Source organism: Phymastichus coffea, unplaced genomic scaffold (genome assembly GCF_024137745.1).
Source record: "Phymastichus coffea isolate CEN01 unplaced genomic scaffold, Cenicafe_Pcof_1.1 PCOF00031, whole genome shotgun sequence".
Taxonomy (NCBI): domain Eukaryota; kingdom Metazoa; phylum Arthropoda; class Insecta; order Hymenoptera; family Eulophidae; genus Phymastichus; species Phymastichus coffea.
The window spans coordinates 2829480-2851261 of NW_026706842.1; the positions used below are offsets into that span (position 1 = coordinate 2829480).

Here is a 21782-nt window from a genome sequence, read left to right on the forward strand (position 1 = left end):
ATGACATTTTTAGTAATTCACATTTTTATAAACCAAAAAAGTATGTAATTAATATACAGGTTATGTACACTGCGTTAATTCAGCATATGATATGTAGTATTGTAGACAGAATGCGTATAATACTTAACCTAAGACAAAAACCTGTAACAAAAAATTGACCAAGAATACTTCAATGAAAAAATATTTTTGTTTTTCAAATAACTTTCTTGAAGTTGTATCAATTGAACTACAACTATTTTTAAGTGAAAGATAGTAATCTAAACTTTTAATTTTACCATTAAATATATCAGAATATCATGCGCGGAGACTATAGATTTACGATGAAATACTTTCGGAGAAGCCATGATTAGCCAACTTAATAATGTCGGGTACGGTCAGGCTTCATAGCTATTTCATGCCTACTTGCATGCGTGTTGCGACCGCGACACTTGATAAAAAATATAAAAATAAAGAAATACTTGCTATGTATAAATAAGACATTACTATCTTACTCAATTGAATTTTACAAAAAGTATTAACGACGAATGAAAAGGTATATTGATCTAATTCAACTTTGTCGAAATAGATAAGACAAACATAATATAAAGAAACCTGAATTTGACAAACAATCTATAAGAGACATGGAAACATGCATTCTGTGCATTAAAAATTAAGATATGAAAAATTTTGGTATAATAGAAGCAATTAACGCGTGTGAAACAGTTAAAGTACTTTTTCTGGACTTCTTTTTAGAAATATCCGATTTTTATTTTTTATGCGACGTGAGTAATAAAAAAAGATAATGTTGGCAATACATCAGATTCTGCATCAATTAATAAAGAACTAGGATCTTCCTAACAAAATAATGAGCACGAAAATCTTGTATATTAGTAGCCATCTCAATTATCTCATTCGCCCTTCCCTGCTACTTATTTTATTTTTAAAATGTCATTCATTGTTCAATTTATTGTCATGTGACACGGAAAAAAATATGAAAGTCATCTTTAAAATGGTAAAATACTATTTCATTATCAAAATGAGTTGAAAAGTACTACTCTATCATACGAATATTTACATGAACTATATTTCCATTGTACTGCTATAATATTTCATTAAAAAAAATTGACATTCGTCTTCGTTATTGATTATATAAACAATTATAAAAAACATTATGTTCGGCACACTTTTTGTTACAGGCCGGCCAACTATGTTTTTTCTTTTATAGCGAAAAACATTTCTGCAGCAAACTTTATGGTCAAATGATTTAATATCAAATCTTGATTCATCAAATTCTAGTTTAAACTATAATAAATTTCCTTTGTCCCTAAAGATATTTCTTTCAATTTTGCTCGCATACAATTTGTAGTATTAAATGATACGAAATGTGAAGTACTTCTACTCTCATATAGCCTTTCATCTGAATCTCGAAGCACACTTTTAATAGTTAATTAAATGAGTTACTACTGGAATATATTTTCCTAAATGGGATATTGATCTACTTGTATTCATCGTCCAGAAGAAATTTCTTTCCGTTTCTTTAATTTTCACTAACTTATTGCCTATTCCAGTAACGACTTTTACATCTTTATATTTGAAACTAATTATGTAATGACTTACCGGAATGCAGTTCCGCCGCAGAAAGTTAATTAATCAAGCAGTATTCCAGTGAAGTTTTTATCGTTAGATTTTTCATTTTTGGACAATTTTGAGAAAATCTAAAATTTTATTTTAAAAAAATTTTATTTTTTATTACAGAAGTGTGATAAAGTGCAAACGATAGAAATGAAACTATTTTATTTCATTATCATTCGTAATACTAAATATTTTAGAATACATTGAAACCGTGATAAGTGGAAGTTAAAAATGATGCAAATAAATTAAGGTTTATAAATTATAATAACGGTACAGTTGAATGATATAAGTTAATCATCTTAAGAAACTTTATCTCAGTAATATGAAATTAGTTGAATAACTGCTTCAGTATTAAAATTTTAAATAAGCTAAAAAATACCATTTTTATGACTGGTTAATTCAGATCCTTACAATCGATAAACGTCCCATTTGAATGCTTGATGAAGCGTTTGATTATTGAAACTTTCCTTCGATAAATTGAGATAAATTTACACTGCTCATTATAACATGAAAATTCCTACCATTGATAGTATCATAACTACAGAAATATTCTACTTATATATTCCAAGATAGATAATTTTTAGCAAGTACCTAAAAAGTAATTAGATCCCTTTTATCATTGAGAAAATATATTTTACATATACATGACAACTGCAATAAGATATATTGGCAAATTCATTTAGTTCTGAAGAACCTTATTTGATCGTAGAGCACCGACTGCAATATTTAAATTAATAATGAAAGTTCCATGAATTTGCACAAAATATTTACGAAGAGACATTGTTGGTATATATAACAATGAGAGTTAGTGAAAGTAGTCGAGCACTTGATCACCCGGTGAACTGTTTGTCGCTCAGCTTTCAAAAGCTTAAACGTTCTGCAAGTGTTCGCTTTCCAGTTCACGAGAGCCTCAAAACCGCTTTCTCATGCTAGACAATAGAGCACAATGTGTGGCTACGGCTTTATGAAGGTTCATAGACATCTAAGCTTTCACGAATGAGCAACTTGCACCGCAAATACTAAGATTTTCACGTCATCTCGCTAAAATACGTTGCAACGCATGAATAAAATAAGCTAATACTTTATAATTTACCATTCTAAAAGTCATGAAATAATAACTTTTTGCACAATATAAGCAAAAACTGATTTTCATGTTGGTATTAGCTCGTGTAAATTTGTTGACAAATTTTCCATTTTCATTTTTAAATATGTTTGTTTTAAATATTCGCAGAAATAATCTTTTGCGCTTCGAATACCAAACAAATAATATTTAATACATATAAAACGTTGTCAAAATACCCATAGTAATTATATAACTGTTTTTATATTGTATTGTGTGATCCTTTATCTCAGTCGACCGTGTGAAAAATTTATTCTGTTTTTATCTCCTTTATTCACTTGAACTCCTGAATTGGTAATTTATAAGGTCGTACTTTTTCACTGTGCTTATCGCGTTTTCTTTTTCCGCGCTGTTTTATTGCGTGGTACACATTTAGCTGTTCGACAGACTTATGGTTGTTGACAATTTAAAACCCGCTTGAAATATACAGCACTATTTTTATCCTGTAGCATAATAAAAATTCATACCTTTGTTCAATTGAATGATTACGCAAGAAAATCAATTTTTCTACATTACTAATATTACAAAGAATTTTCTTTCTTTGCCCACTTTAGCTAAATCTTTATGAATATTATAAATACCTGGATCTTACTCAACACACTTATAAGCTGTTTTCTTTTTTCTACAAATATGCACAAGTCTTGAATTAAAAATCTATTGGTTTTCGTCAATAAAGATTAAAAAAGTAGCACACAAAAGTTTTTGAATAAAAAGCTTAACAATTATTCGATTGATTCATTGCATTTTGACACATAAGTCACATCGTGGTGATTTACACTCCAATGTGCCAAACATGGGAAATTCAAGAAAAGTGAAAATTGAATAAATAATATCTATACAACTTTTTTATTTAAAAGTATTCTTGTATTGCAAAGTTTCAATTTTCTTTAAATTGATATTAATGAACATATCTGGATATAAATAAAAGTTAAGACACTAGTATTTCAGTAGTATCACTCATTATATTCGTCAGGTTACGTGAATCGATTTTATCATTTTCCATAATATTCATACACGTTTGATAAGTAATATAAATAATTTTATGCTGCTAATTTTTCGATTGTTTTGACTAAAACTACATTTTCATAAGCTTTATAAAAAAGAGTATCTTATTTATAAAACATAAGTATTATGCCGTTACTTTTAATTGTAATTTTTTTATAAATTACATATTTTTAGAAGCAATATTATTCTCTTATCTGATTAATGCATCAAAAATATTCTCTTATAATATTAACGTTTAATCTACAATTAAAAACCAGTTTTCCTTGTAAATCAACAAGCTGATAATCAGTGAATTCGCGGTTGTACCGTGAGTGTATACAGAAGCTAAACCGCATTGGCTAGCAGCTGTACTGTGCGCCAATCAGTATGCGCAGACTACCTTCGATCAAATCGACCTTAAACTTGCAAGTCTGAAGCTTGCGTGAACCAATTTAGTTGATCAGAACTTTTTCCTGTATAGAACTAACTCTCTTTTCAGTGTAGAATCTGTTCCTGATTATTTGATTAATCAATACCTTCTTATCATATTGATGGTTTTCTACGTTTTTGTTATTTTTATTAAAAGTAAAACATAAACATCTTTGAATTAGATAATAAAAAATATCAAATTATACATTGCTATGGTAGTCATTATTACAAAACTTACACTAAGAATTAATTACAGCAGTTCTAAAGTTCTTTAATTCATCGATGACTGAATGATTTCTTTGCAGACCTGAAAAATTGGCGAAAGAAACAAAGCAAGTGCATTTTTTCTCGTAGTCGAAGGATACGTGAATGACTTGTCGCTGAGGAATTTCGTTAATAAAAAATATGATGGTATAGATTGCTTTTCCACTAATAAAGTCGTTAGCATAAATTTCTTATGATCTATTTTTTACATATATTATAGCTAAATTTTTTTAAGGTTAAAAATATTAAAAATGATTAACATTTAATAAAAATCTCTTTCTATATGATGATATTGTTAGAAAAATTATAGTCTCATCACTACATACAAATATATACGAGTGTCATTTACAGTTCCAAATTAAGATTATGCACAGCTTCAAGAAGGGAGAAAATCAGAGGATAAGGCTCGAAATTACGAGATTAACGATGGTCTCAAGCTTAATTACTTTGGAAAGTGAAAAGTCAAGAAGCGCGTTCACGCGAGTAAGGGTGCCAACAAGAAAACCGCAAGTGTACCAGCGAACTTGCGGCGGTGGTGTGAAATTAATTTTGCAAGATCGCGGAATCATCAGTACGCTGCTGACGAGAGACTCCGCAAAAACTAATTTTCGTCCAGGTCAACAGCTCAAAGCAGCTGCTATAATTGTGGTGCAGCTTCAAACCACCTTAGTACATAATAATCTTTTTCTTTCTATCGCTGTATAATATTGAAGCTATAATTTGAAGACTCCAAAACCAGAGCGCGCGTGACAATTGTCAAAGTTTTTCTCCTATCTTAAAAAAGTGACGAGTCGCCGATATCCAGCGTTGTGATTGGTTCATACTAAAAAGGGCGCGAAATTTTGAATTGATGTATATTTTGTGATATTTTTGTTATATATCTAGCATTGTGAGATTTATATTTTAGCAGTGAATTCAATTTGCATATTTGCTTATTAGTCATATAGATAATAATCTGCAAAAATGAAAATATGTCATTAAAAACATTTTAAGAAAATAAGAGGTATATCTTTTCAAATTAGGTTGAAATAATTAGTACGAATCGATAATTTGATTACCGTGTGCGAAATGAAAAGTGTCATTTTCAAATATAATTGGATGAGAGAACAAAATGAATAAAATAAAATGAAGGAAATGAAATTTTAATTTTTTTACATTGTAATGTGAGATATATGCGGGAAACGAAAACTATTATCAGAATATTAAATTTGAAGAATGTTCAGAGATGTTTTCAATTGGCAAAATGAAACAAGATGTTAAAATGTTGTACTAATACTAATATAAAACCGGGACCGGAGAAAACCACCGCTATTGAGTAAATCTATTACTGCATGATTTAAACAATATAATAAATAATAGAAAAATAAAAAAAGAGCGCAAGAAGCGCGCTAATAACGTTAGTTAAAGAAAAGAGCGAAAAATGAAGCCTACATATCAGTGCCAATAAAAAAACATTTTATTCCAACAGCACATCATCTTTATTAATTAAAAACACATTTTATTTTTATAACAATTAAGAAGTTCAAAAGAAACAAAAATAAATGGCACTATCTGCTTCATTAATTGTCTGAGAGCAACTTATAAATTAATTTATTATAAATAATAAGAGGTTGGGCGCTATTTTCGTAATTAGTAAATTTTAAAATAAAGAAAAAATATAAATTGTCACTAATACAAAGTTTTTTCTTTGAAGAATACAAACAGTAACGCTAGTGTACTTGAGCCGTCGAGGAGATGACGTTGAATCGTACGTTTGGAATTTAATTAACCATCGGAAACTTTGAAAAATCCAGCTAGTGAACGTACAATTGAGGATACGACTGTCGAAGACCCATTCTCGATTTTCAGTTATGTAACTATAGCAGTCGGAACTCATTGCTGCGTTGTGCGTCCAGCCATGCTTGGCCCATTTCCGCTTGGACTCGCGCCCCCCGGCTCCCTTACTTTTTAGCACCCGATTTTTTTTTGCTCTCTTTCTTTTTCCTTTTTTCTCTTTTTATTTTTTTTTTGTTTTTGTTTTTATTCCGTCGCTCGAGGCGCGTTCCATTCTGTTTGTTTCAGCGTCAGCCGACTATCCAAGCTAAAGCTTGGATTTTATACTCAGCTCAATGACTTTTCTTCGATTTAACCAGATTACTAAATTCGATCAGATATAATTCGAGAACGAAGAACCTAACAAGATATTTGGAACAGCCAACCGCGCGCATTTCTTTCCATGAAAAGTGGATTGTACCAAATTAAAAAGACAATATTCTGGCTACCTGCCAGTGTTTTAACCGTTGGCAAAAACTTGAGGCAAATATTTCATTTGATGCATTGGGCTCACTCAATATCACCGTAGATCTTTCCACCAAATTGAATCCATCCCGTTTATCGACTTCCTGACACACTTTCCATGTTAACCTCGCAGCTTAAGAGCCAAACGTTGTATTCCTTTGGTACCCGTCAAAAATGGATGAAAGTGCATCAGATGTCAGCGGAAGTATGGATCATTTTAAAATTTCCGATAGTAGTCGTCATCATGAAAATTTGATATTCTGCACGGTGGGTTTGTTGCATGATCGCAAGTAACTTAGAAGAAACGTTGGCTAACTAAGGCTAAGAATATAAACTTGTAGCGTTTGATAGAGGGTTGTGAGTGAAAATATGGAAAGTGAGAACTTGTTTTAAGTAAGACGTAGTGACAATGGGTAAGAGTAGCGACGATAGCCTAAATCGTCTATGTTATTATCGAAGCGAACAGCCGTTACCATGAACCGTTCATTACCGTGAGAAACTTAAGCTAGTCAGTATATAGCTAAGGTTAAAGGCGAACTTTATCGAAGTTTAACGAGTCGACGGATCTTAGTATGCCTGCTTCCTCTTCCTCTCTCTCTCTCTCTCTCTCTCTCTCTCTCTCTCTCTCTCTCTCTCTCTCTCTCTCTCTCTCTCAGTCGAATTAGGAATCATTACGGCTAATATTCGTAGGTCTATTTTAAAGTGCGGCTCTATCAAGTGAAATTTATAGGTGCAGCGCAGTAACTACGCAAGCAGAGAAGAAAACGAAGAGAGAGAGAGAGAGAGAGTGCAGTAGCATTCAGCGCGATGGAAATCAGAACTAGCGTCTGCGAGAGGAGTAGCGCTTCTCACCCCTTTTCAAGCAAACTCCCGTCAAACTCCATTAAAGTCATTTTCGAGTCTCTGCCTTATAAGAGGAACAGTAGAGCTTGAATATATTTTAAACGTCGAGTTGATTCAATATTCTTATTACGTTCGCGTCAAAAATATATTTGTCCCCTTTCGTATAGGTTAACTGTGGATATTTTATCATTCCAACGCTCTACATTGCATACGTTGGTTGTTATGTAATCGGTTTGACACGCTCCAATTATTTTATAATTTTCTGTTCCAACCGCGATATTTGAAATGGAGGGAACGCGTTTTCAAATATAATTTTATGATTCTACCGTCTATACTTTATTTATGACTGCTTATTTTTACTGTAACTTACACTTACATACAATATATGCTTTTTTTTTGTTATTTTGTTTAACGTCGCTCTATTTATTCTCCGTCAGTACTAATCAGCGGCGGAGGCTTGCAATGTGTTTAAGAACAAAGCACATGAAACTTTTTTCAGTGGTGCTTGTATCAATCTCTCAGCAGGGACTGAGAATCGAACCCGGGCCTACCGGTGCGACTCCGTCGGCTTACCAACCAAGCCATTACAAGCCCCTATAATATATGCTAAAAGTAGTATTTTATGTTGCAAATAAATGTAATGGAGCCCGATCATTACATGAAAAGAAATACAAGAATTTATAACAACGATATATTAGAATATATAAATAATTACTTTTGTAATGCTGGACGTTTGATAAGTAATAAAAACAAAATTTTAAATAATGATTAAAATGAAATTACTACAATCTATTGATAAGATTATTTTACCACGCCACAAGAAATTACAAAAGTAGTTTATAATAAGTTTTGAAAACCATAATTGATCATATTACTATACCATTAACGTATCTTTTTAGTTAATGCATCATTTTGTCTGTTTGGCCAGATGCTTTGAATAAAGTTGTAATGGTTCCAATCCCTAATAGTAAACAAAATAATAAAGCAGAAAATTATATACCTATTTAAGTTATTTCTAACATAGAAAAATTATTTAAAAGACTCATATATAATAGAATATATAAGTTTATTAATAACAATAAGATATTACTCAATACCAGATACGGCATTGTAAAGACTATTAAAACTAATGATGGATTGAAAATAATATTGCATAATATGATAAACAAAAATGTTGTGACTGATATGTATTGTGACGAATTCTTTACTATAATCTTAAATGGTTTAGTCATATTAACTACATTGTTAACAAAACTACATATTTAGTATTTATTTCTGATAAATTAGTAAAAATCATAAGTACACGCATTCTATTACAAATACGTCATGCATTTTTTGGTAGAATTATGAATTTGGTAACACAGGTATAGGGAGGTGCTGAAATTTATAACAGAGAATCGATAAGTATGAATTAAAATTATACACTGGAATTCTTATGTCATCATAAGATGAACAAAGTATACAAAATATAATAACTGAAATAGTAAAACAAGAGTTAAAACTGTTCAAATTCCTAAAATTAACAAAACGATATATAAAAACACTAGTTGCGTTACTGCTATTAAAATATTCAACAGATTACCCAAAGAAGTGAAAGTTTTATACAATGATAAAAAAATTGGCAAACAAAAAATAACAAAGTAAAACTAGTAAAGAATATATAACAGCTTTTATGATGGAATATCAATTTTATAATATGACTGTATTTACGTTACAAGTTGTTAGGTTTTTCAGATTAAGTTAATAATATTTAACTTTTTATGTAAATATTAGTACACAATTCTACAAACAAAAGAAAATTGTTCTTTTGAAGGTCGGTGGTTAATGGGTTTATACGAGTTAACTATTTGTATATTGTAAAAATAAATGAAATTAGTCGTTGATTGTTTTTCAGTGTAATAATGGAGCGTGTGAACGGGTATAACCACGGACGCATTGTATGCTCGCCTGACCGAAACATTCCAACCAATTTCTAGCAGCACTGATATAATCTAAGAAATAGACGGAAATAATTTTTCGTGTAATTGTTTTGGCGAGTTCCCAAGAACGATCAGCTTCGAGACGACAATAATTATTATAGCTGATTGGTCGCGTGACGAGGGCTTGACTCTACAAGCTCGTATCAGATCGATCAACTTTTGGGAGAGATTAGACTGTGCAGCGAGTACGGGACAATACCAACTCGAGCGTGACGCGCGCCATTATAATCAAGGAAGCCTCTATAATCAATTACAAAACGCTGAATTTTTGGATTAACGATCTGATTCGCCGCTGCTGATTAACGCATAGAGAGGACCAAGTTTCATTCCACAGGCATAAGCTGACAGCAGCCGTACCTATTCGCTCGGCTATTCGTCTAATTCTGGTATAATGATCAGCTGTCGAATCGATTTCACTTCTTTGACGTGCGCGCTATATAATTGCATTAGAGACTCGTCGCGACAATCGGCCGAACGATTGCGAATTCGAATCCCATTGGGCATTAGTAGTCGAGCAGTGAAGCATTGCGTACGATAATATGATTGGCGATCATTGAGCAGCCGAGCGCTGCGAAGAATGCAAAATGTTTTGTCATCAAATATGAGTGCCGCGGGCCGGCCGGAAGATTGGATTAATGAACAGCTGGAAACCGATAAAGTTTCTCGGTGAAGGAATAAACGAGACATAGCGAGAGAGCAAGAGCGGCTTTCATTATTGCTGCTGCTTTGAAACTCAGTGCTGCCTATCTCTCGGTGGCATTGTGCCCGCTCTGCTGCTGGCTCACGGCACTTAGCCTCCCAACTAAATGGAACGCGCTTCGAGATTATACCAAAGCTTTCAATACACCAACACTTATACCTACCCGCCTTCCGCGCCCCGCACCCCGCGCCATCACGCCGTCGGCCAAGATCGTTAACTTTCTCATAATGATGCGATTAATAAGAATATCTGCCTATAAATACTGCTATCATAGCCGGCTTTATTCAGAACCGGCCTATTCACTTTTCTTTTTAATCTACGCTACCGGCTGCTATTGTCACGTCTCCTTTACACGCTTATTTCGATGCTACAAAATAAAAATCCATTCTAATGCACTTAACCTATTGATTACATTTTATCTTAGTCAATGTCTCAGAGTTATGACATTTTACTAGTAAGTCAGTTAAATGCATTACTTCATGAATGAGAGCTCGTCGTAGCTATTTGAATTGTAGCGCGATTCAATGCTCTTACACTGAACAGCAATTATGGTTGAGTCAACGACAAATGCATGTTTGAACTAGACATAAAACCGACGCTCAATCGTTCAGACAAAACTCGATACACCAAATCTACAGAGCCTCTTCTACTGCGTCGATCAAGTCATCGTTAAATAAACTTCCCATTTGTATCAATACAACCTTATAGCTGGAAAATTCTAATAAATATTTTTTTCCCACTTTCATTTGTTATTTGCCGTCTGCAGCAAGTTGCTAGCATCTCGCCACACGCTCATATCAAGAACTAGTACGAAATTGCACTCTGATATTTATGGTCTCCCTAACTCGCTAACTTCCGAGCAATCGTATCGCACACATACACACTCGTCATCACACATTAGTGTTTGTTGTTTGCTTTCGCTGCTGTGTTTGTAATAGAGTCTGGAAATCCTCTTTTACACTAATCGAAATACTTTTCTACGAACGTGACTTTATAAAATAGATTTCAAGGTGAAGCCAGCTAACGCCTAGCTAATGAAACTCTTATTGTGAAAATCTCAATTATTTGTTTTGTAATTTATTTACTTTTTTCGTATTTTTAGGCAAAGATACGTGATCGGGATATTTTTATCAGAATTTTTCTTTAACGTTTACAATGGTTTCAAAATTGAATTCGAAGTTGTAGTCTAGTATGCTAGCGGCTGAGCTATCGCGACGATTTAGTAACCAAAATATTGCGACTATATAAATAGTTAGATTCGAATTATTTTCAAGCTTTTTGAGTAATATACTAAACACAAATACAAACAACGTAGACTTTTAAAAAGTAAATCTTATGACATATTAACATAAAAATGAGGGCAAGTATAATAACTTTTAAGTAAAGTTTGAAAAATATTGTTAATATAATTGGATTACCTTGAACGGTGCATTTATCTTAACTTCTTCCAGTGTACCGTTTTCCTTATTTCAGTGTACATATCTGACTCGTTAACTATAGTTTAAGTGTAAAAGGAAAAGCTACAGAGTTCATAGATTTTTCGGTGACGTTCGATAATACTCTTTTATCACTAACGGATTACAGATTATACCGAAATTTCGATATTATAAATAAAGTTAAACTTTAACGGTATTCGATCGTCCGTGAAAAATGTGATCTTTCAACTGGAAATTTGCAAGTTGAAACATCATACGTCACTTCCATGATTGTTTGAAAAAGCCTTTATTTTACATTCTTTTTGATATCTTAGGACTTTAACCATAAACTTTTTTCATTTCATTAACCCAGCTATTCTAGTTCATAGGTTTTACTTTAATTTGACATTGATTTTCGATAGTGAAATTACAACGACCCTCTGCAGGATCAATAAAGCTGTCCGCTACACCACTTTATTGTACACTAGTCAATCACAAGATTCACTTACTAAGTTTCGCTAGCTGACAAATGTCTGAACAATTTTCACGCTGTCTCGAGCATACAATAGTCAAAATTGTTGAACATTTTGAGAAAAACCATTGCCAATTACGTACGTAGATCTAGATTCAGAGCCATTTTTTGAAACGGCTCCGGACCGGTAAATCTTTTGTTTCTAACCCTTAGTTTTCAACTACCAAATGTCGAAAATTAAAAGATTAATTATGTTTCATTGCCAATACCTAGATGTTCTTAGCAAACAAATATTGTATTGTTTATGGTAATCTTGACAACGAATCAGAAAAACTAAAAGTATCTGTTGATGAGATGATAAAGCTGATTCAAAGATTATCAATATAGAACAAGTGATCTTTGCGTAATGAAACTGGAGCATTCCAATTAAGTGAAAAGCGTTTGAAAGCTTTTACAGGTTTGACTTCTGACACTTTAAAAAACTAAGTTTCGATTTAAGATCTTTGAGAAATTCACATAATTGAATAATTGTTGAAGGTTTAATAACTTTCTTATTCAAATTGTGCTCTAGAGGATCAAACAATAACATTGCAATTATTTTTAAATTTGATAAGGTTCAGTTAATGTCAGAAATAAAGTATTATCAGTTTTAAGTTTAAAAATTTGTTCTCCAATTTACTGTTTATTATCTATTTGGTCTTGATTACAAATATTTATCTTTCTCGTCATTTTTCAAATCTATTTCCAATAGAAGTAATTAGATCTTGAAAACAATAAGCTACATGTCTCGTCGTCCTCTACCAGAGCCACTTAAGCTTAGAGCTTTTGTTTGTACATGTCGTTATGGCGCAGTCTGAAACTGACTCGTTAAGTTTTTAACAAGGAATAGAAAGGTAGTGGTTAAAAATACGTTAAGTATGCAATCGAGATAATGCAAAACAATGTTACGTGGAAAATCAGCGATAGTAGTGACTTTGCGCTGAATTAATGTTTATCGTTCCTTTATTTTATGCAAGAAGAGAATTATTAGCTATGAAAACCATGAGTAAAAAAAATCATTACAAATACAGAAAATATGCTTCATAAATACACTTTTGTACTTCCTCTGTATCACAAATATCTAAGTTGAGCATGCCCGTATTTACCAGTGTGTTTGGCCTGTATACACACGTATGCAAGTTACGCGACACGGCGGGGGAAATTTCATAACGCGAATACCACGCATAGCTGATATACAAGAGAAAATTTCAGTAAACGCGAGCACGAAAGTCGATTATTTCACAGCTATCAGTCACTTACATTACACTTGATCGAGTTTGCAACTATATTCTACATTGCTAATTGTTTTAATTGTTAGTTGATTTATTATAATTTTGTTTGTTTGTGTATCTGCTAATCGAATATTTGTGTTTTTTTATTAGAAGTGAACAGCTTGTCACAATTGTTATTAACCTAATAACCCTTTCTCAGAGTATAGTTGGCAAAAAGTGCAGAAATACGATGTTATAACTCAATAGGTTTGGTAGCAAATTACATGAACTATACGAGAGATTAATTTCTATGAAAGTTATACTTTATCATACTTATATTACTTACTTAAAGTTTCTATATATACTGACTTATTCACGCGACGCAATAATACCTTCAATGGATAATCCTGATGCATCTGTTCATTCTATATTCTTACGCTTACTATTGTAATTTTCCCATGTTGAACTATCAGACTTGTTACATCTTTCTAGTTTTTGATTGAAATTGTTCACATAATAATATTCGGGTTTTTAACTATGGTATTCTACCACATCTAGCGTTTTGTTCAGTTTGAGAAAAAGAATTTTTAGATATTACACACACTCCACACGATCACTATGTATTATTTTTTCACTATCTGTGTGGAAGTCAAATTATTGTAAATTATTGGCTAAACTAATGTGCTTCACTTTTGGATCTTACGTTTAAAATTATAAACTTATCTAATTTAAAGTATCAGTACTACGATGACAATTGTTGGATATTGCTAATATTAAACTTGTAAAAGACAAGACTTGCATAAGGAATATAGTCATACTGATTGAATTATGAAAAAGTGTACCATTATAACAATTGTCACGAAGAAAGAACGTAGTTGAAGCAATAAAAATTTCCAGGGTAAAATCATAAACTCAATTAAAGCCTCGCGGCATGAATAGGAAGTAGGTATTCAGCCTTTATAAGTACCAATGTGAATTTATGAGGGACTAAAAGTCGTATGAAAATTTGAAAAGCAAACAGTGAACTTTTATTCCATAAGCGAGATTTCTTTTCTCAGCAGATTTCTACTTAATTATTCTACAGAATGAAAACCAATATTTTAATACATATTCTATAATGTATCTTAGGTTTTATTATTTTACTTTGTGTTTAGCTAACTAAGAAACAGTAAAAAACATCAAGCATTACTTTCGACTATTCATGTAACATGTAACGCTTGTAGTAATTTGTTTCCTTTTTTTTCTTTCTATTATAAAAGATTATATTTTTATTAATAAATCTAAATAATATTAAAATAATGCATTTAGCTCACTTTACAAAGGCATTATACGGGCAAGTTGAATAAAATGGATCAAAAGACATGACGGGCTGTTTGCTGCACCTTTTGATTGAATAACTTTCAAGTTAGAGGCCGTCGGTAATTTTTTTGACGCACCCGAAAAACGTACAAACTGAAATTGATTACATGCGATATATCTATTTTCTAGTAGATTTTTAAATCATTAAGAAGTAGCTCTTAATATTTATGTAAAAATTGCCTATTCCATGACGGATCAAAAATCCGTTGTCCAAATTTTAATTTTTATGTGTCGAAGCTGAGATAGAGCTTGCTGTTCTTGGATGGTTCATTATACCTTCTCTGTCCTTAAACTTATACTTTTTATGTTAAAATATTGATACATTTAACTACGGAATCAATTTTTTCTGATATTCAATTTCTTTTTATTGAATTAAATCAATAGTATTCGTAAGCAAAAATTCTAAAACACACTACGTATGTATAATAATTTTATGCTGTGACATGCTTGATATCCAATATTAGATATTAATTGCATATAAAAATCTAATTAAGTTTAAATTCATAGATTTAGTTATAATCTCGAATATAACAAGGTATCAAATATTTAGGTGTTAAGCTATAGGTAATTAGAAAGCGCACTAAGTTCGTTTTCTAAATAAATCGAACCGTCAGCTGTGCCTGACAATTTCATTTTCTTTATTTTTTAACATATTTGTCTACGATTCAAAACTACATGTACGATATGCCCATATCAACAGATGTATTTTGTTGACAACAATACTAAAAATCAGTTTTGATTAATCCGGCGCAGTGCTTTTTATAAGCTAAATTTCAAAATGTTCACTTTCAACAACCAATGTAACTGTCGTCCTTCATCTATTTATCTGTCACATTTTTTACGTTATATTTACATTTATAAATTTAATTTTAGAAAAATGTTTCAAGAAATTACTGCACCACATGAACCGAAATCACTTTATAGTATTTTATATAAAACAATTATTGATTTATGATTCTCTTTATTGTTAATTATATTTATTCGAAGATAAACATAGATATTAAATAAATTGATATGTCCTAAGATTCTTTTACCATATTATTTTAAATTTAGGTTATTGAATGATTGTGGGTTTTATTCTTTTTTTTTGCCTACAAATTATTTTACTTATTTTTTATTTATTCAGTTGATCGATAATAAATCGATAAATAAGTCGAACTATTTATTAGCACCGATTTGCTACTTTTTGCTTAAACAATTATATATTTTAAAAAAGTACACAAATCAATCATTAAATTCTGTATAAATTCACAATCTTAGTTAAAACATAAATATATATTCAGACGTTGCACCCCTCTTCCAGTTGATTTTCATCAAAGATACAGTCTTTAAATAAATGTTGGTCGTCGGAGGGTACTTTTGCTGTCCTACAAGAACTGAATTAAGTATGTACTACAAAGTATATCTGAACTTTAAATAAATCTATTTAATTATGGCAAAATGTAGTTTATAAGAATTTCATGTTTCCGTATCAAGGACTTATTCATCGATAACAATGTTTTCTTGAAAATGGAATGGAAATGTGAAAATAACGATATTTCGATATGGAAAAAATTGTATTCCACTCTACGAATGCTCTTAAAGTCTATTATTAAAAATTTATTTTATAATTTAACGAGATATAAAATGACTTTTAATTTTATGCATAATTAATTTTATCGGAACATTTTCAAATAAATTAAAAACCAAAAAATCAATTAATTTCCACGGTCTCCCTTAATCATTGTCTTAAACTAAAAGAATTATCCTTGCTTATAATTAGCATATCATTTTTTTCAATATTGTCAGGGGTACAGCCTCGTGAGAGACACTCGACCCCGTTTTCCAGTTTTTATTCGCGCCCGTAATGTAATCATGACTTAAAAAATGTTCGTCGGGTTTTTGAGCTGCCCATGCAAGTGTATCTTCACCTCCCTGAGGAGAATTAAGAGAGAACAGTTAGGCGAAATATCTCCAAAACAGATTCGGAGTGGTTAGTATACTCAATTCAAGTCCAGACTGTCGACACATAAACGCACGATTCAATTTCGTACAGTAGTCGCGAACGCACACACGATCTTTCTCTTCTTTTTAATTCACGATTTTTAAAGTATCACATGAAAAAATTTTACACAAATTAAAATAATAAGTGAATATCTATTGTAAGACTATAAATGGAGTATTACACGCTCAGTGCAAGCTGATTTCCACATTTTCCCTGAGGATGCTTTAAGCTCTAGACTTAAAGCAACGAGGCGATTATCTCTCACAGTTCCGTCTTCTTTTTCTTATTTTTTTCGTCGACAGGCTGTTAAGCAAGTTCAAGGGAGCTTCCAAAGTAAGTCTAAAAATTTATATCATGCTACTACTAACGATAAGAAAACAACAAATATCTAACTTTACAGTTTTATTTTCGAGAGTTAGAAAAGAGAGAATGTTTGACAATAGTTGCGACAAAATGTTTGATAATAGTTGCGACAGTGAATAAACAATAATTCATCAATTAAGAGGTCATAATATCTTAATCTACACTTTTATACGTCATATGCTTTTTCTTTTCCAAATGAATAATTTTTTTTTCAGAGATGAAAAGAAATGGTTGAGAATCTAATACTTTTAACAATGTAAAACATAGAGAATAACATATTTGCTTCAAATATGTTATTCTCTATTCAAATTAATGAATTTCACTGGATCGATGATGCAATCGAAAAAGAAAAGTGTAAAAGAGGTGATATTCTAAATTTAAAATATTATCGCGTAATCTCGGAACTAACACGAGTATGTGAGATCGTAATAGACATTGTAGCTCGAATTATTTATTTTACTATTTGAACGGTAAAAGATGGAATAAAATAAATCTCAACCTGCAAATATCCCAAATCTACTCTGAATTAAATAAGAACTTTTTAATTTTTCATAAGTACTGCCAATCAAAGATGAGTTTCAGAACATTACGTTACCTACACTACTATACCTTTTACGTTGCCATATATTTCTTTGAATAATGATGGAATAACTTTGCATTCATCAAATTTAGATTATTTGTCTTTCGCATTTCTATATTCAAATAATTCAAAATCTTACTGAATATTTCATATTGATTATTTATACACACATATATATACATGTTAGGGGGCATGCCCTCTGGGCGCTTTACATCCTAGATGTCATTATCAAATATATATTATAGATTTTTCTATTTTATTTATTATTGATGGAACGTTTTTTGCGTAGAACTTTGTCATATACTGCCAGCAATAGCATATTTCGCCTAGGAATCAGAGAATTTTGGGTTATTGGGTTATGACCTGGAGGCACAGTAATTCAACAACCCAAAATTTGGCTAGAAACGGAGATTATCGATAATAGAAGTATCTTGTCAGCAGCAACAAGTCTCCAACTACAAATTCTGTTGGCGTGACAATGCAACATCCATAGCGACATCCATAGTTTGAAATAGACTTTTAAGATTGCCATACCTCGATTAGATTGATTGCTAAAATATATGGTGATACATCTACATCTCACTCAGGTCTTCTTGGAAGATCACTTTTTAAGTATATTATGCAGTATATTATAACAAAGATAGTTATCCACAAATAAGCAATTAAGTCTCCTTTCTATGCTTTCGCAGTATATAAATATAATAAAATCGGTCGATCACGATCTATATCTTGATCAGATTGACGGCTATTAATATTTACATTTAATTTAAGCTCTTCCTGGAAAAATATTTTCAAGAAAATTGCGGTAAAACGTCTGCTCATCGTTTATATTTATTTATATAAGGCTTCAAATTGTAAAAATAAAAAAAAAATTTACATGTCGAATTTACAGTTTACTCTATATAAAAGGTTCTTGTGCATTATTTTCAATTATTAATCTGTGACCCAACAGAAATTCCAATTAAACGGATATGTTTTTATGAATCATATTGTCTTAACCAAGATACATAATCTCATTATAGTAGCGTCAAACGAGACTGTATTTTCTTTGCAAAATGTAGGTTGTTTAACGGCACGTGTATCGGAGCGGAAAATCGAAAGATAAAGAAAGACAGCAAACGCACACGCAAGCTGTGACGAACGTATGCATAAATCAACTATTTTTCATTCACCATCTCAGCTAAACACTATCCAATTACATAATTATTAATGCCTGTGCATCAGTTCAGCGACAGTATTTGAAAGCACAAAACAACTGTTCGCTTAAGTGAGTAAACATAAAGTAATTTTTTCGGATTTTGTAAGTCATAGTACATTTTCGTAGAGCAGTATTTATTTACCGTATTTAGTACCGTTTATATAAAAAATAACTATCTAACAAAAAGGAATACATACGATCTGAGTATCAGTGATGTCGAAAAAATATTTCCAGTTTCAGTAAAAAAAAGCTGTATCGGAAATATATCGAATTGACCTAATTAGTAAGCTGAACTCTTAAACGGTAAAAAAAATTATACACGAACTAAGCACACCCATTCAGTAATTTGTTTGAAAAAAGAAATGAACGAGGAAGCACGACAACGTGTTCAATGTGAGCTAAATACAAATGTACTTAAAAAATTGTCTATATAAGTAATAAACTAACTGGTTTCGCAGGTATTCTTCAGGAAATGCACTCGGATGACACTGAAAAAGAGGGAGCACAAAAGCTTAGCCACCCATTCGGCGCATACAAACACACTGGTAAGCCCTTCGATTTATCTTCGTTTTCGCGTGGATTATCTGCGACAGCGACTCGGTTGAGTAATAGCACATCAAGACTCAGACATCATAACGATGAAATTGTTGGTCTTACGTGTGAAAAGCACAAGAAGCCGTGTACATTTTTATTACACCTATAATGCAAAATGTGTGCATAAATTTAAAATCTAACCTATTCTCAAATTTCTCAATGTAATCGTGTTAATTCGACAAATGTGTGAACTTTTTATAGCACGAGATTCTTATATGCGATGTATTTTATGCGAACCGGCATGCATAATGTTGTAAATTGTATTTCCAATATATGATTTTACCGAAGCTTATTTTGTGCGGCGCTATATTGAACGAAATAACGTAGTATCTCGATGATAATTGTAAAATTGAAATATGTTTTGTTAATCAATTGCTTGAAATGAAAATGTGCAGAGTTGGAATTAGTCATTGAAAATGACAGCTTCCTAAATTTGACTGGTAACGTGCGTAATAGTATGTGCACGTGTGAAATGAGAAAAATTCAAAACCTGAAGAGGAGGAAGGGTAATTCAAGTTGGCAATCAGCTCATTCGGCGCGGCGGAACTTGCATCGAGTGGCTGTCGTCACCGGAAGCATATATATATATATATATATATATATATATATATATATATATGACGTCGAAGCGAGTGATAATCGATTTTCCCACATCAAGTTTCACGAGTTCTGATTTGCCACGGGTTTCACCCAAGATCAAGTGCTCATCCACGGTAATACTCGCTTTGCGCTTGTTACCCGATCTTTCATGTTTCAATTACTCTCTTGCTCTCGTATTGCTTCTTTCATGTTTATCGAATATGCTTTCATCTTTATAAACATGTACCTAGTCAACTTGAAATTAGCGTCTGCGAACACTAAGGACAATATCTCGTATTTTTATGGAAGCAGAGCTTATAATGTATATACAATCATGTACTTCAGAGAAAAATTCAATATGCAAGGCAATAGAAAAACAAGATACTAAAAATACAATAGAGGTTTTTTTTTATTCATTTCCGATATGCGCATATGAACGATAGAGTAGACACACACGGTCTCGGTATTCCAATGAATTTAAAATTGGCTTACGTCAGAGGCCGCTACAGTCAGGCAGTCAGTTGTCGCTTGATAACGGCTATCACTTCCGCTAGAGCCCATATATGGTGGAATTCCACCTGAACTCGTGATCTGCAAAAAGCAAAGTTCGCACTCAATGTTGTATTTGTTTGACATCACGCTGAAATATTTCACGGTTTGAAGGAATATTCAATTTCCAGGAACAGTGTAATAATTAATCGACAGGAGGGTACATCTAGAATTTGAATCTAAATCGAAAGAAGGTTTACTGACTTTTTCACAGATATTACAGCATTAAAAACTCAGAGTAGTAAATTTTATCGAAGATAAGCTTGAGCATTTTTGAAATAGACATTTAACGCTGCCAAGCAACGATAAAAACTTGATAGTCGATGTTAATATATATCGACCAAAAAATATTGACAACTTTTTTACATAATTGTTTTATTAATCTTGTAATGTAAAACAAGATTGAACTGACTCGAATAATTAACCACGCTATATTAACCATGCTTTTTTTTTGAACAAATCGTTCCATTCAACTCCTTCAATTCTTCATTTTTTACAAATTAATTCGTTGTTTAGCTAGCGGAAACAAGCCACTCACTTATTTTCCTCAATACCCGCCTTTTATTGATTCTAGTAAATCATTGACCTGGATAAGGGCAATTCTCACGATCGTTGGCAAAGATGATTGCGTCGGATTTCATGAGAATTGAACGGACATATCACATAATATTTATAAATTCGCAGAAATTGCAATATATACTCGACTCATAAGTCTGAACTAAAGTTGAATATCTATAAATTTTCGAAGTGGATGAAAGTGCATACTCAAGTTTTGTACAAGTCATTGACAAATTGTGATGAATAAAATTGTTAGCATCGAAATATTGTGAAAGTAGCAGAGCAGTGCTTATGCAGATGCGTTGGCGATGCAATCGCCGACAGAGCCACGAGACAGAATAAGAAGAGAAAAGGAAATGAAAACGAGCGTCTGATTGCGTGTGATAGGAGATAGGTCGAAATAGACATGCAGCATTAAAAAGTAGTTTGAGCTTTGCGAAGGCCAGGTTGGCGCGGGCTCAGAGTGAGATAAAGTTATCAGTAGTGTAAACTGGGAAGCCGCGGCAGTGGTTGTTTAGACAAAAGTCCGAATGCAGCAGTGCGCGACCGCAAAGCTATGGCCTTGAAGCTTTTGCTTAGTTGCGGAATGCGAAATATGCGAGGCATATGCGAAACTATGTGAGTACCACTCTATCCCGTGCTCTCTCTCTCTCCCTCTCTCTCTCTCTCTCTCT

At 32.1% G+C, this 21782-nt stretch overlaps 1 protein-coding gene across 5 annotated transcripts in view; it reads right to left on the reverse strand.

The window, feature by feature from the left end:
• The window catches only part of LOC131663155 (uncharacterized), a 243505-nt gene that overhangs the window by 73625 nt on the left and 148098 nt on the right, over nucleotides 1-21782 (reverse strand). The window contains exon 3 of one of the 5 annotated variants that reach the window (XM_058933326.1): nucleotides 20494-20592. The exons of 3 other annotated variants lie outside the window; for them this stretch is intronic. The gene's annotated coding sequence lies outside the window, so the exon portion shown is untranslated. Of the gene's footprint in view, nucleotides 1-20493; nucleotides 20593-21782 lie in introns of those variants that run through there. One more of the 5 variants, XM_058933328.1, reaches the window with a different exon arrangement.